Source organism: Vombatus ursinus, unplaced genomic scaffold, assembly GCF_900497805.2.
Source record: "Vombatus ursinus unplaced genomic scaffold, bare-nosed wombat genome assembly UNPS02000749.1, whole genome shotgun sequence".
NCBI lineage: Eukaryota > Metazoa > Chordata > Mammalia > Diprotodontia > Vombatidae > Vombatus > Vombatus ursinus.
The window spans coordinates 21,470,082-21,484,901 of record NW_020940527.1 but is presented as its reverse complement, the minus strand read 5'-3'; the positions used below and the strand labels follow the sequence as shown (position 1 = coordinate 21,484,901).

Below are 14,820 nucleotides of genomic sequence, written 5' to 3'. Positions count from 1 at the left end.
AAGAGAGAGAGAGAGAGAGAGAGAGAGAGAGAGAGAGAGAGAGAGAGAGAGAGCACATGTGTTTGGTATATCCATGAGTGGGGGCAGACAGCACTTACTTTTTATTTTAACTTTTCCTAAATCAGAGTTTGAAGGTGTGCCTCTAGTCTTGAGCCTGCAATTTTAGAACTGCCAAGCAACTGAAACTCAAACGCACCCTGATCTCTTCTTCCCGTGAGTTTTCTTTGCAAATCCCACCAAAAGCTAATTCGTTATTCAGAGGAGAACCTATGCAAGAGAAGGCCAGTAATGGCATCTCATTCCAAGGAAAAAGCAGTTTGCTGGGGGATTGAGGGGGACTATGGCATCCAAAGTAGGCTCTTGCAGCAGCCTGACAAGCTCTTGGGAAGGGTGTGGGCATTGCAAGGTGACCGTGTAGTTACAACTTTGCTTTCTTACTAAATGCTAGAACTCTAATAAGCTTTGGTGTGGTCTTTAAGATTATTTGGACATGTGCTTTAAATGCCCAAGTATGTCTAGGAATGTCTAAAATGAAAGCAACTTAAGAGAATGATGTAGGGACTATTGTGCTATGATCTATTCAGTCCTCTCCTTTCCAGGCTAGTTTGAAGAAGCTCGGAGCAAACAGCCCCCCCCCCCCCCCGAGCAATTATTGTTTGCTAAAGCAATGGGATTTTTAGGCCAAACTAATCTGAAGAACTCACACTACGTAGAGGCAGTCTAAATCAGGTGGGAAGAAGGAATTACAAGTCTTGCAATTTTACCCCAAGGGTATGTGCAACTTACGGTGGGGTGGAAAATGTTCTGGGGTGGAAAATGTTCTGGCTTTCAAGTCTGAGGACTTGGGTTCAAATGTTATTTCTGATGCTTACCACCTGTGTGATCTTGGACAAATCATTTAGCCTCCTGGGGCCTCAGTTCACTTATCCGTAAAACAGGGGCAGGAGGAGAGGTAATAGATTGACTGGCCTCTGAGGCCCCTTCCAGATCTCAGTTCATGGTTAATTTTTGGTTTGGCTCCATCGTAGATACAGTGCTGGACTTGGAGTTGGAAACCCGGGTTCTAATCCAGCCTCTGACTTTTAACAGCTTGGTGACGAGCAAATCACTCAATTTATCTGAGCCTCAGTTTCCTGATCTGTAAAATTGATATAATACCTAGGTTACTCTAAAATAATTATTATGGGAATGAAATAAGATAGTGTTTTAAGAGTGGTATGTATATGTCAGTTATTATTATGGAAAAAGCAAGTAGTACATGGAATGCTGGCCTAGGAATCATGAAAAAGTGGGATGAAGGCCTGCCTCTGATACAAACTAGCTGTGTAACCAGCTGTGACTATATACATTTGTTGCTGTTCAGTCCTGTCCTACTCTTTGGGACTCCATTTGGGGTTTTCTTGGCAAAGATACTACTTGCCATTTTCTTCTCCAGCTCATTTTTCAGATGAGGAAACTGAGGCAAACAGGGTTAAGTGACTTGTCCAGGGTCACCCAGCTATTAAGTATCTGAGACTGGATTTGAACTTAGGTCTGCCTGACTTTAAGCCTAATACTCTAGTGCCACCTAGCTGCTCCATGACTGTTTAAGGCTTTGGTTCTAATGCCGTCTCTGCTATACGCTGGTTATTCACCTCTGTGAACCTGGTCAAGTCTCTTGCCTCCCTAGGACTCAGTTTCCTTCTTTACAAAATGAAGAGGCTGGACCAGATAACCTCTGAGGGCCCTTCTAGCCCTACCTTTATAATCTTTGAGGATTTAAGTTGCCAAAAAGCACTGCAGTAAGAGTTTCCACACAGAAAGTTCCCTAGCCAATGAAATTGTAAGTCTGAGCCCCCTCTCCCCATGATGAATGAATACATGGAAATCAAGAAGAAACTCTAGGCCTAATCTGCCCAGCTAATGTAAGGATTTCTTCAGCTGAGGGAAAATGTGCTTCATTCTTCTGCCTATATCTAGAATCGACCTGATATATAAATCACTAAAGTTACATACTAGTGCCTCTGTTGGTAAGCCAGTAAACTGACAAGACAGCAAGATTATCTTTAAACACCTGCTGTTAAGTTGTATTTATGAGGGTGGTAAACTTAGGCTTTTTCTTCAACAAATGCGTGGAGTAAAAGTGTTGTGAATAGAAAATATCACTCAATCATATTTTCTAACACCCTCATCCCCTATTACATTTATGTAATATTTTTCTTGCCACAGAGTTACCAGAAAGGAAAAAAAAATCCTAGTGTTCATGCAGTCTGAAAAGTCTCACCTGGCTAACTTTGGCCCCAGGTGCCCTAAGCATCTTATCCTTTACTGTACTTCACAGCTAAAAACAGCAATATGCTGATAAATGTCTGACAATCAGCTCTCTGCGGGCAGAGGGGGAATTTACCACACTTTGAAGCTTAATCTGTATTACCAGTAGTTTTCCATTATTGTCTTAAAGTCTAGAAATAACAATAAATCAAGCCCTAATTTGTAGCATTTGCTGATTTCCAAGGTACAAATGATCAACACTAAACATTTAACAATCACTTCTCAATAGGCAGTATGAACTGGCTCCAGCACATCCCTCTATAGGCACTCCACAAATTCTTGTTATACTGAATTGAATCACTTGCATTCCAAATAAGAATTTTTAATTCTTTTAGATGCCTTTAGCATTTAGAAGGTATATAAGGTATATACTTTTAGATAAGCACTTTGTCTATGGCAAAGACTAGGAGCTTAAGAATCTTTTCCTTTGGGGAAATAGTACGTTTACAAGTCATATGTATATGGCAGGAATGTGAGAATCCCAGGTATGTGTATGTGTGTGTGTGTGCGTGTGCGAATTAACCTTTCCCATTCCCTTTCTTCCTACCTAATCTGAAAATGAAGTAAGCTCTTTGGGACAGAGGCATCGGGACCCGGAAATTCAATCAATTTTTATTAAGTGCCTACTATGTGCCAGGCACTATGCTAAGAGCTGGAGCTCTTGAAAAAGAGGCAAGAGCCTACAGAACTAGATTCTGTCCAGGTACAGGGACTGAGTGGAAGAGACCCTGATCAGATTCGTTTGGGACAGTTCTTGGCTAACTCTCTTTAAGGTATCCTCCCTTCATGTTCATATCAGGGAAATGCTTGTCCAAATACTCGGACATCCAGATTCCCAGTAACAAAGTCCTTCCAATGTCCTAGGGGCTGGAGAAGCCCCATTTACACTTGCATATCTGCCCTTTTGTAAGGATTTTAGAATCTGGAACGCTACTTGAGACTGAAGACCTAGGGAAAGAGGAGGAAAAAGGGAGAAGAAAAGGATTATCAGTAACCAACAAGAGGGTCACAAAGATAACCACGCTAGTGATGTGAAAGCCACATGAAGATACAAGTGGTCCCTATTTGTGTTTTCAACATTTTTGTTCCCCTAACATTAAAATTCCTCAAGCCCAGCTACCAAAGTTAGGACTGAGATAGTTTAAAATTTGTTTATCCTTCCTAATTCTCATGGCCATTAAATGTAAAATATCTACAAAGTTGCTGCCCAAAGACTTTTCTATTTCTTGATTCATCAAATTAATTATTTAAAATCTGGCTGAATACTTCAAGCCTCTTGGGGCACAGACACAGAAAAGTTAACAGTAGGGATGAATAAGAAAGCCAATCTAAACCAGTGGGGCACAGGGCTCTGCACGTGAGCTGTAACTGCATCAGGCCCAGAGTAGCTGAAGTCTTTGGTCTTAAGTATCTGGAGAGATTGCTCCACTGTGCAACAATGCCTCACCTGTCTTCTTTCTCACTATTGATGAGCTTGCCTTAGTGATGTATGATGGCAACGATGTTGATCACACCTTCTTAAATTTTGGAAGGGTAAATTCAGAAGGCAAAATCCTCCCCATACCATAATAAATATGGACAATAAATAAAGAATTAACCTAATAGGAGTGTGTTCTTCCATTGGTAAGATCCCTGCCCTAAGTTGTCAAAGTACAGCCCTGGATACGGAGTGCATCTAGAAGGCTCCTTAGTGCTTACAGTTTGATAGCTTTGTTTTCCCCTTGAGGCTACCAGAAGGAATCACTTCTGCCTCTTACTTTTGAGTGATAACTTTCTCAGGGCTCCTGCTCACTGGCTTGGTATTGAGGATGGTCAATGCCAACAAGTTTCTGCTCAATTCTAAAAGATTTAGCAACCCAACCATATTTTTTCATCTAGTGTCTTCTTGTATGCTGCCTATATTGTTACCTTCCATACTGATACCTGGTTATTTGACATCCCTTTCATTCTGTGCATATTTTAAGGCCAGTTGGAACTCTTAGGATCACAGGATTTAAACCTGGAAGGGATCTCAGACATCATCTCAGCCAAGCTCCTCATGTTATAGATGAAGAAACTGAGATCCCAAAATAGTTGACATTCTTACAGTTCTTTAAGGCTTGCAAGGAACTGTGTGATAATTTATCATCTCATTTTATTATTACAATGACATTGTGAGGTAGATACTACAGGTATTAGAATCCCACCTACCCCATTTTTGGGTAGCCAGGTGACTCTTTGGATAGAATGTTGGTCCAGAAGTCAGGAAGATTCATCTTCTTGAGTTCAAATCTGGCCTCTGACACTTACTAACTGGGTGACCCTGGGCAAGTCACTTCACCCTATTTGCCTCAGTTTCCTCATCTGTAAAATGAGCTGGAGAAGGAAATGGCAAACCACTCCAGTAGCTTTGCCAAGAAAACCCCAAATGGAGTCGCAAAGAGTCAGACACAACCAAACAACCACCCACTTTTTGTTGATAGGTAATGAAACTGAAGGTAGAGGTGATTTGCCTACAGTTAACACAGCTAGAAAACGACATGTTATGGTCACTTTTCAATGGTCATAGAAAACAATATGTTATGATTACACACATAGAAAATGAGAAGAGTGGAATTTGAATCCAGGTCTCTCCTGACTCTAGGCCCATTGCTCTTTCCACTACACGCTACAATGCCTCCCCTGAAGCTATAACAAAAAAGACTTAACATTGTTAATTCATTTTTCCTGATTTTCATTTCAGAATGTAATGTGATGGACTCTAGAAGGGCTATCACAATGAAATCAGGTCTTCATTCAGGATCTAAGAATTGTTTCAGACAGCAAACCTGAACATGAGATCAGATGAAAATGATGGCATGACCTAAAGACACGCAGAATCTCTGCATTTATTTTGAGAGTCTGGTGGGTCAGTGTCTTCCATCTTTAAAAATAACGAAGTTTTTTTTTTTGTTAGACTGCACTTTAAAATTAACCTTCTTTAAAAGTGGCAGATGGCTACCTAAATTCAGGTCATTTGGAAATGGATAACAACCAAAGTGAATTTTATCAAACTCTGAAGGGAAATGTATATGTACAGATCTAGAATCTAGGTCTGTTAATTTTCTTTTCTTTTTTAATTTTTAAAATTTATTTATACTTAAATTCAAAATGAGAAAAGAAAAAAACATTGCCATGTGCACAGCAAAACATGAGAAGAATCAATATAAAACAATACATTTCCATTTCAAGAAAACCTATATAATAAATACTATACATTGTTTTCAAAGCTGCCCAGCTTTTCTTTGCTTCCTTGTTGGTTTTCTTTTGTTCTCTGCTGTGTACTTTTTACTTTATTTTTTCCCCTCTCTCCCCCCCAATAAGGCTGCAACTAAGTGTGGAAAAATATATGTATATATACATATATATGTACACACACTACATATATATCTATAAGCATTCAGACACACACATATATATGTACATATATATAACATATATGTATGAGTATATATATGCATATATATACTCATACACATATATGTTAGACTGTACTACGCTTATTTTCACCTGTAATCTGTTTCTCTGAAGGTGCATAGCATCTTCCTTCATCAGTCCAAGTCTTTCCATGTTTTTCTAAATCAACCTGTTCATCATTTTCTACACCACAGCAATATTCCTACCCAATCACATCCTATCTGAGAGATTGTCTATAAATTTTTCCCCCAATTTTCTGCATTTCTTCTATTCTTGGCTAAATAGGTTTTATTTATACAAGAAAATTTAATTTAAAATAATTGAAATTATCTATTCTACACTTCAATGTTCTCTCCTTATAATATAGTTTAAAGTCTAATACTTCTGACTTCCTTTACATCTTTTCCCCTGGTTTCTTTGAAATTCCTGACTTCTTAATCTTCCAAATGAACTTTGTTATTATTTTTTCTAGCTCAGTAAGATAATTTTTTGGCAATTTAATTAGGATGCATTGAATAAATAGATTGGTTAGGTAAAATTGTCATTTTAAAAATTATATTGCATATATGCTGTAACTACATCAGAGCCAGATTAGCAGAAATCTCTGGTCTTAAATATCTGGGCAGATTGCTCCACTATAGAACATTCTCTTCCCTGTCTTCTTTCTCACTGTCAGTGAAGTAGTTTCAGTAGTGTATGATGGAAACAATGTTGATCACAACTTATCACTCATATTAGGAAAATTACTTTGGTAACATCTATGGGATATATTGCAGAGAAGAGACTGGAGAAAGGAATGACATTTAGGAGGATAATTGCTACATAATAGCACAGGCAAGAGGTGATGATTCCCAAATCAAGGATAGCCTTATTGGACTTCTTTGGGAAGGTGGAATGTTGGAATCCGTTTAAACAAAGAAAAGCATAGCTGGGAAACAGATGCTTCAGTTTGAAACTTAATTTGAACTTAGACTTCCTAACTATAGATGGACAAGTACCTTACTTGCTTTTCCCCATAGTTTTTTTTTTTCATGTTCTCAAGATAGAGGGTAAATAATAAATCAATTAACCAGGAAACATTTATACATCTACCATGTTCTAGGCAGGCACTGTGCTCACCACTGGTAACAAAAAAACAAAAATGAAACAGAGATCTTATGGTCTAACAGAAGCCAACAAGGAGGGTCACAAAGATAACCAAGCTGATTATGTGAAAGCCGCATGAAGATACAAGTGTTCCTTATTTGTGTTTTCAATTCTCATATTTTGTTTCCCTAAAATTGAAGTTTCTCAAGTCCGGCTACAAAAATTAAGACTGAGCTAGTTTAAAATTTGTTTAGGTTGAGTTAGATTAGTTGAAATAGAAACAGGAAGGAGGGAATAAATGTGAAAGTCATCACAAAGGCAAAAATCAACTTGCAACTGTTTGTGGAAAGGTAAGAGAGAAGAGTCACTAATGACTCCCAGGTAAATAGAGTGATAAAGGTCAGGTTTGGGAGAAAATATGATACGTGCAATTTGGGCCACAGACTTCAGTCTCTCTCTCCTTACTAACTAAGGGATAGAGGATGGAAGGATGGCTACTTCAGCATATGCTGAGTGTGGGCATTTCAAAGAACTGATCATTCTGTTGAGCTGAGTTAATGTTTCATTGTTGGGAAAGTTGAAAAACCTACATTGACAAAGTGGCTTTGGAATCAAGAGTGTTTTTGTTGTTGTTGAGTTGTTTCAGCCATGTCTGGGTTTTCTTGGCAAAGATACTGGTTTGCCACTTCCTTTTCCAGCTCATTTTACAGATGAGGAAACTGAGGCAAAGAGGGTTAAGTGACTTGCTCAGAGTCACACAGCTAGTAAGTGTCTGAGGCCAGATTTGAACTCAGGAAGATGAGTCATCCTGACTCCAGGCCTGGCACTCTATCCTCTGTACCACCCAGCTGCCCACACACAAGCATACATGAATGAATAAAGTGTTAGGAATAGAAATTTTAGTATTGAATTAGATTTAGTTCTCCTGCAGTTCAATTCAATTCCATTCACCAAGCATTTGGGATCTGTGTAGAGCAGTCATGAACCTGTTTATCATTTTACCTCTAATACTTCTATTATTCCACCTATAAAGTGATGAAAATGATAAGGATGCTGTCACTACATCCCATACTGAGGTTATCCTCTGCTCCTTTCTCTATTTCCTACCCCATCTCCTCCCAAAATAGAAACTGAGAGAAGCTCAGAAGACCATGATTCAGATACACCATAACACATAAAATCTGACTAGTGTATTTGACACCTTTGTTTTGAACAACCTTCTAAAACAAGTAGGAAAGGTGCTGATTTGCCTTGGAGGGAAGAGTTTGTAATTTCAAAGAAACTAGAGATCTAGTCCCTCCCCGATCCAGAGACTGATATATTTATGTCATTTCCCTTGTGTCTTAGTGTACTTCCTGGCTGTAAAATATCAATTTTTAATTTCCAAAAATTACCAAAAAAAAAAATACACTCAAAGATAGGATCGGAATCAAGACAATGAGTTTGGTGTCTACACAGTTTTGAGTACCAGAAAAGATTATGATACTAAATAATATGTCATTAGTACCTTAGTAAGAAAGTGAAATGTTGATATCATCTAGAACAGTACTTCTTAGGGTCGCAAAAATTTTGGCAAGAGTAAAACGTTTCTGAATGTGTAGTGACCAAAAATTAATTAAAAATCAAATGCGTAATGAATCTGAGGTGTTTCTGGCAGCACTTGACTGTGCTGCATCACACAATCTCACTGCAGCATAGGTTCTGAACACAAAGCATGTGTACTTTGCACTACGCATGCCCTCAGGCCACGTAACAGCAATGAATGCTGCAGAAACTGAAAAGGGGTCAAGAGTGGAAAAAAGTTTAAGAAACCCTAATCTAGAAAAAGACTTGTGGCTTCATTAATTTCTATCTTTCAGACTACTTCAGGTAGTAAGTGAATGACTGAATGAAAAGCATTTATTAAATATTTACTATGTACCAAGTGCTGTGCTAAGTACTGGCAATACAAAGATAGATAGGAAATAATTTCTGCTCTTAAGGCACCTACATTCTAGTCGGGAACACTGCACTATAGAATGGTGACCTGGGAAGGGAGTTCTGGTCTGGGAAATCATAGAACAGTAGGCAGTCCATGGACTTGTCCTTTCTAGAGGCAATGGTGATGTGGGTTTGATTACATTTCTCAGAGAAAGAGGTAGAAAGGTGGGAATTGGGGTGTGGAAAGGCATGATTCCTGGGAACACAAGACTTAGTGGCTCAGGTAAATCATTTAAAAATACAGTCATTCTTAAGTATGTTAAGCTATGATATGATGGTAGCTTAAAATGCTAAAATATTAATCTTAATTTAGCTATCTGTAGAGGACAGAGGGGCATTCATGTGGACTTTCAATTGGGTGAATTTAGGGTTCATTGTTGAAGGGTCTACCTGAAGATGAGTGCCTTGAATTCAAACATATACCACACAACTTAGTCTCTGAACAAAATCATCTCTGAAAGTTAATAGTGAACTTGCCCCTAAGTCTAAAACTAAGGTTGTCCTCAGGAAAGAGTATATACCAGAGAGAAAAAAAAAAACAAAACTATAACTGCTTCTAAATAAATAATCTATTCCATTATACCATATTGATCCTTTGCCATGCCTTCACAAATGATTGCATGTTTTTAATATCACAGCCATTCCTAAAAGAGTTTAAAAACTAGGGCTGAGTAAATTCCTCCTTCATTTAGTTGTTTAAAATAAAGCATGAAAACCTTTCACTGGTAAGTAATATTGGGCCCCATCTGCTGTATAGGAGATGTTACAAGATAACTTGAAATCTGGACTTTGTCGACATACTTGTCCCTATTCCAGTCCTACAACGTTGGCTTTTTTGGGTACCATTAATAACATTAAAATTTGAACCCTTTGAAGGCAAGGACTGACTTACTTTTCTATTTGTATTTCAAATGCTTAGTGCTTTGTATATGGCAAGTACTTAATAAATTCATTCATTCATTCTCTCTCTCTCTCTCTCTCTTAATTTGGGATACTTCTTATCATATACTTAGAGCTCAGAGAAGGGCACAGGATCATAACAATAAATTCAAGAATTTTTATTCTTTAATATAGATTTGCTAAATGCATCTAGACTATTAGAATTAGAATTGAGAAGTTGTTTCTATTGTTGAGTTGTTTCAGTTGTCTCCAGCTCTTCATGACCCCATTTGGGGTTCTCCTGGCAAAGATATTAGAGCGCTCTGCCCTTTCCTCCTGCAGCTCATTTTGCAGGTGAGGAAACTGAGGTAAAAAGGATTAAATGACTTGTCCAGGGTCACTTAGCTAGTAAGTGCCTGAGGCTGGATTTGAACTCAGGTCTTCCTGACTCCAAGCCCCATGCTCTATCCACTGTACCCCCTAGCTGCCCCTGGAATTGAGAAGATCTGAGTTCAAGTTCCTCCTCACATGCTTGCTAGCTATGTGATCATGGGCAAGCCTTTTCAGTCATTTAGGTGGTATGTTGCTTAGAGTGCCAGGTCTGGAGTGAGGAAGACATGAGTTCAAACGTGACCTTAGATACTTACTAGCTGTATGATCCTGAGCAAGTCACTTAACCTCTGTCTGCATCAGTTTCCTCAGCTGTAAAATGAAGATAATGATAGGACCTGTCTCACATAGTTATGAAGATCAAATGAGGTAAAATTCTTAAAGTTTCTGGGACACAGTAGGTACTTAATAAATGCTTATTCTCTTCCTTTCCCCTCTCTTCACATCTATGGAATTTCAGTTTCCTTATCTGAAAAACGAAGAGAATAATGACCTACCACATAGAGTAATTGTGAGGATCAAATAACACAATGTCACAAAGTGCTCTACAAATAAACATTAAGCCTCAATATAGATGTGAGTTTATTATTATTATTATTATTATTATTATTATTATTATTATCTTCATAGGACTACTAGAAAGAATTGAGAAACAAGACACAGGTCCAATACTCATGTAAAGGCCCTATGTCTATACCTTGGACAGTTCTTCTCAGGTAAATAAATGGTGGTGTCCACTTAGGATAGCTTAGGCCCATTGGATAGGTTGCCTTTATTCCAGTGTGATTATTAGATAAATCAAGGATATAATAATATATGACCTACTCTGATTTTTTGTATGTTGGCCCTCTACCAAAATAAAATTACTAGAAAAATAGCACTTGCAGTAATTAACTAATTCTTCTGCTTATTGGCTGCCCTCAGAATCTCTTAATGGCTTATAGTAATGTATGTCCCAGGTGTTGCAAGGTACTCTAGTGCTGCAGTCATCCCTTTCATACCTCCCTAAAACCTTATCACTTGGTGACCAACCTTCTGGTCCAGAGTTTCTTTGTATGAAGCCAGATTGGTTCCTGAAAAAAAACAGAACAGTCATAGAGCTCATTACTGAGCATACAGTCAAAGATTTCCCAGGTTGGTAGGACCTCCCTGAGTTTGTACCCCACTGGAGTAGCCATTAGAGCTCCAGACTCACCCCTATGTCACTGTGAGACATTTGGATAATGCTTTAGTGGAAGACTAATTCATGGCTAAAATCGGAATTTCTAATGTATCTCAAAAGGTAGCTAACACTTGTTCAGGGTGATCTTTTAAAATTTGATGATTATCTTCTAACAAAAAATACTCTGAATTTATTTTTTTAAAAACTTTTAGTCGAACCAGATTCCAAATACTTCTCTATTGTAACATCTGATTTAAATTATTACAAAATGGATGAAGAACAGATGTGGCCAATCTTGGTGACCTCCCTTTCCAAAGCATAAATATCAGGGACAAATTCATAGTTTTGGTATGACATTGCATTGCTCCCAAATGGGGCAAAGTTTTGGGAATTGAGAATAGCAGATATAGTCAGATGTGCAGTTCTAGGATGAATCTGGGACACAGGTCATTATCACTGACCTCTCCTGGTGGCATGATATTTGTTTACACTAAAAAGCACCATGACACAACTGAAGATCAACAGAGAAGAGACAAAATCACAACATATGCTCCTAATATCTTTCGAGCAAAGATAACCAACCATAAACATCAATGCAAAAATGTAAGGTGAAAACAACCTATAGCGCTGAACACTGTGACCACCTTCACTTTTATGAGTCCTATCTGTCTTCTACTGTTCAAATTTTCCCCTGCAAACCAATATACATTAGCCATTGTTTCCTCTGCTTAGATATTTCCTGTTTAGTCCCTGAAATGGGTAGAAGTGAGTGCCTGTGGTTATCTCCTGCCCCACCTATATTTCCAACTTTCTCTGTACCTTGTTGCTCAGTACACACACGCTGTGTGAAAGAAAAAGCCCCCCCACATCTGATGGACAAAAGATCCAAAAATAAATAATATGTTATCTAACTGGAGCTGTTGTCATTATCTTCCTGAGATTTTTAGAATTGTAGAATTGGAAGAGATCCCAGATCATCAAGTCCATTCTTATATCTGTATTAGGAATCCCCTTTATAATATCACTGACATGGTCATTCAGTCCTCACCGAAGACCACTATTAATGTGGAACTTGTTGCCGCCTGAGATAGCTGATCCTATGTCTGCACAACTGTAACGATTAGGAAGCATTTTTCTTATGTTGAGTCAATATCTGCCTCTTGGTAACTCTGACCTATTGGTCTTAGTTCTGGCCTTTGGTGGGGCTAAGTAGAATATCTACTTTCACTCCCACATAAGTATCCTTCAAATACTTGGAGACAACTATTGTGTGCCCCCTAATTTTTTTCATTCTCTAGGCTAAATATTTTCTGTTCTTTTAAAAAGATTCTTGTATGGCCTGTTTTCCATTCTCATTAACATCATGGTTTTCCTTCTCTGCTATATTTCAGGTAGCCAATTTCTGTTCTAAAGGGTGGTACCCAGAACAAAATATAACTTTCCAAATGTGGTCTGAATAAAGCATTCATTAAACACTTACTTTGTGCAAAACGCTGTGCTAAGTTTTAGGGATATGAATACACCCCTGTTCTTAAGGAGTTCACATTCTGATGTGAAAGATAACACATGTGGAAGATCTCAGATGCAAGTCAGATGGAAACGTCCCATGGTTTTTAGGGTCCAGTGGCAAAACAGATAATACTGCTTCTTTTTAAATGTCATTTCCATTGGGGAAGTCTTATCAGCTAGTGATACACACACACAAACACACATGCACACAAATACATGTGTTGAGTCAACCAATTTTGTTATCTTAATACATAAAATTAGGATGGCTCCCTCAGCCTCCTAGAACATATATCTATATTCAAATCAGTGAAAAAAAATCTGACAAAGAACAAAGCCAGTGCAAGAGTTTTGTAGTATGCCATTGCAGATCCCCCTCTAGACTGATAGTCCTTAATTCACTAATCATCACTTATAGACTCACAGATGATTGGATCATAAGATCACTCAGTTTTGAGACTACCTAACTATGCTGTCATCTAATCCAGCGCTTCTTAAACTTTTTCCACTCGTGACCCGTTTTTCGTGTTTCACTGTTTGTTCGCATTATGAGGCCTGAGAGCATGCACAGTGCAAAGCACACATGCTTTATGTTCAGAACCAAGGCTACAGTGAGATTGCGTGATGCAACATGGGCAAGCACTGCCAGAAATACCTCAGATTCATTATGAGTTTGATTTTTAATTAACTTTTGGTCATTACACATTCAGAAATCTTTTACTATTTGCCAATTTTTTTTGTGACTCTATATGGGGTGGCAACCCATAGTTTAAGAAGCCCTGATCTAATCCATAGTTCTTCAACTTTTCCACAATGATACCATGGGGAATTTTCTCAACTCTCTTGCAATACTATATCTGTAGTATTTCCCTAACCTACCCATGCACTAATACAGCCAAAAAAGATGATTTTAGTCAGACATGACTTGCTCTTGATGAACCATATAAACTACTAGTAAGCATGCTTTACTTTCCAAATGCTCCAAAATCAATGCTTTAGGATCGTAGTTTAGAACTTTGCCAGGAATCAACGTCAAGTTCCCTGGCCTATAGTTAGATGTACCTAGCTTCTTTCCTGTTTTCTAATTGCCACAATTCTTAGTTCCAGTTCAATAATATCTATCCTGTATTCCTAGATTCCTAAAAGACACCAAGAGGTTACTATTCAGGAATGTAATTTATTAAGGCCAGCCAACTTGAACCAACTGAAGAGTCACTTGGTACTTTCTTTTACTATCCTCTAGCTCAGGAGTTGCCAATCTTTTTCAGTCCCTTTATCACCTGGTTTTCTTGTATCCTAAACCTCCCTGGATTCTCTATTTAATATGAGAGGAAATAAATTCTAGACTTTATTATGCTTCTGCAAGTAAGAAATGAAACAGATTCATGTCAATAAAATAAATATTTACCCTAATTTCCCTTGTCCCTCCCCTTTACAAGCTTCACATGACCCTTGGGGATATGCATAGCCTAGATTGGGAACCTTTTTTCTAGCTTGTCTTGGCTTCCCTTTCCTTGTTAGACATGTTTTTTCTGACCTTTCTAGTCTACAGAATGCTGTCATTGGTTGACAAAACAAAAGGCATCATGGGATAATATTTCATATTGGGGTTCAGTGCAACTGGGTTCAAATGCTTCCTCTCTCTTCCGATGTGTGTCATTGGGCAGTAACTTAACATCACTGAGCCTCAGTTTCTTTATCTTTAAAATGAGGGGATTGGAATAGATATAATCTAAGGTCCCTTCAGATTTATAGGGGCTGTTCTCTTGGAAACTCAAAATATAGTAGAAGAACAAACCTTTTAGATGATTTCCTGAAACTCATACTAGCTTGTGACCCTGGCCACATCATTTACCCTCTCAGGTTCTCAATTTCATCTTCTATAAAATCAGGATAATAATAGCATCTACCTTACAGGATTGCTATGGGGGGAGTCTTAAAGTGCTGTATAAATGTGAGTCAGTAGTAATAGTAGTAGTAGTAGTAGTAGTGGTAGTAGTGGTAGTAGTAGTGGTAGTAGTAGTGGTAGTAGTAGTAGTAGTAGTAGTAGTAGTAGTAGTAGTAGTAGTAGT

At 38.2% G+C, this 14,820-nt stretch overlaps 2 protein-coding genes across 5 annotated transcripts in view; one reads left to right on the top strand and one right to left on the bottom strand.

Annotated features, from left to right (window-relative positions):
• The window catches only part of WDFY4 (WDFY family member 4), a 365,261-nt gene that overhangs the window by 87,228 nt on the left and 263,213 nt on the right, over positions 1–14,820 (bottom strand). The window lies entirely within an intron of this gene.
• LRRC18 (leucine rich repeat containing 18) overlaps positions 1–14,820 on the top strand; it is a 31,092-nt gene that overhangs the window by 211 nt on the left and 16,061 nt on the right. The gene's annotated exons all lie outside the window — the stretch shown is intronic.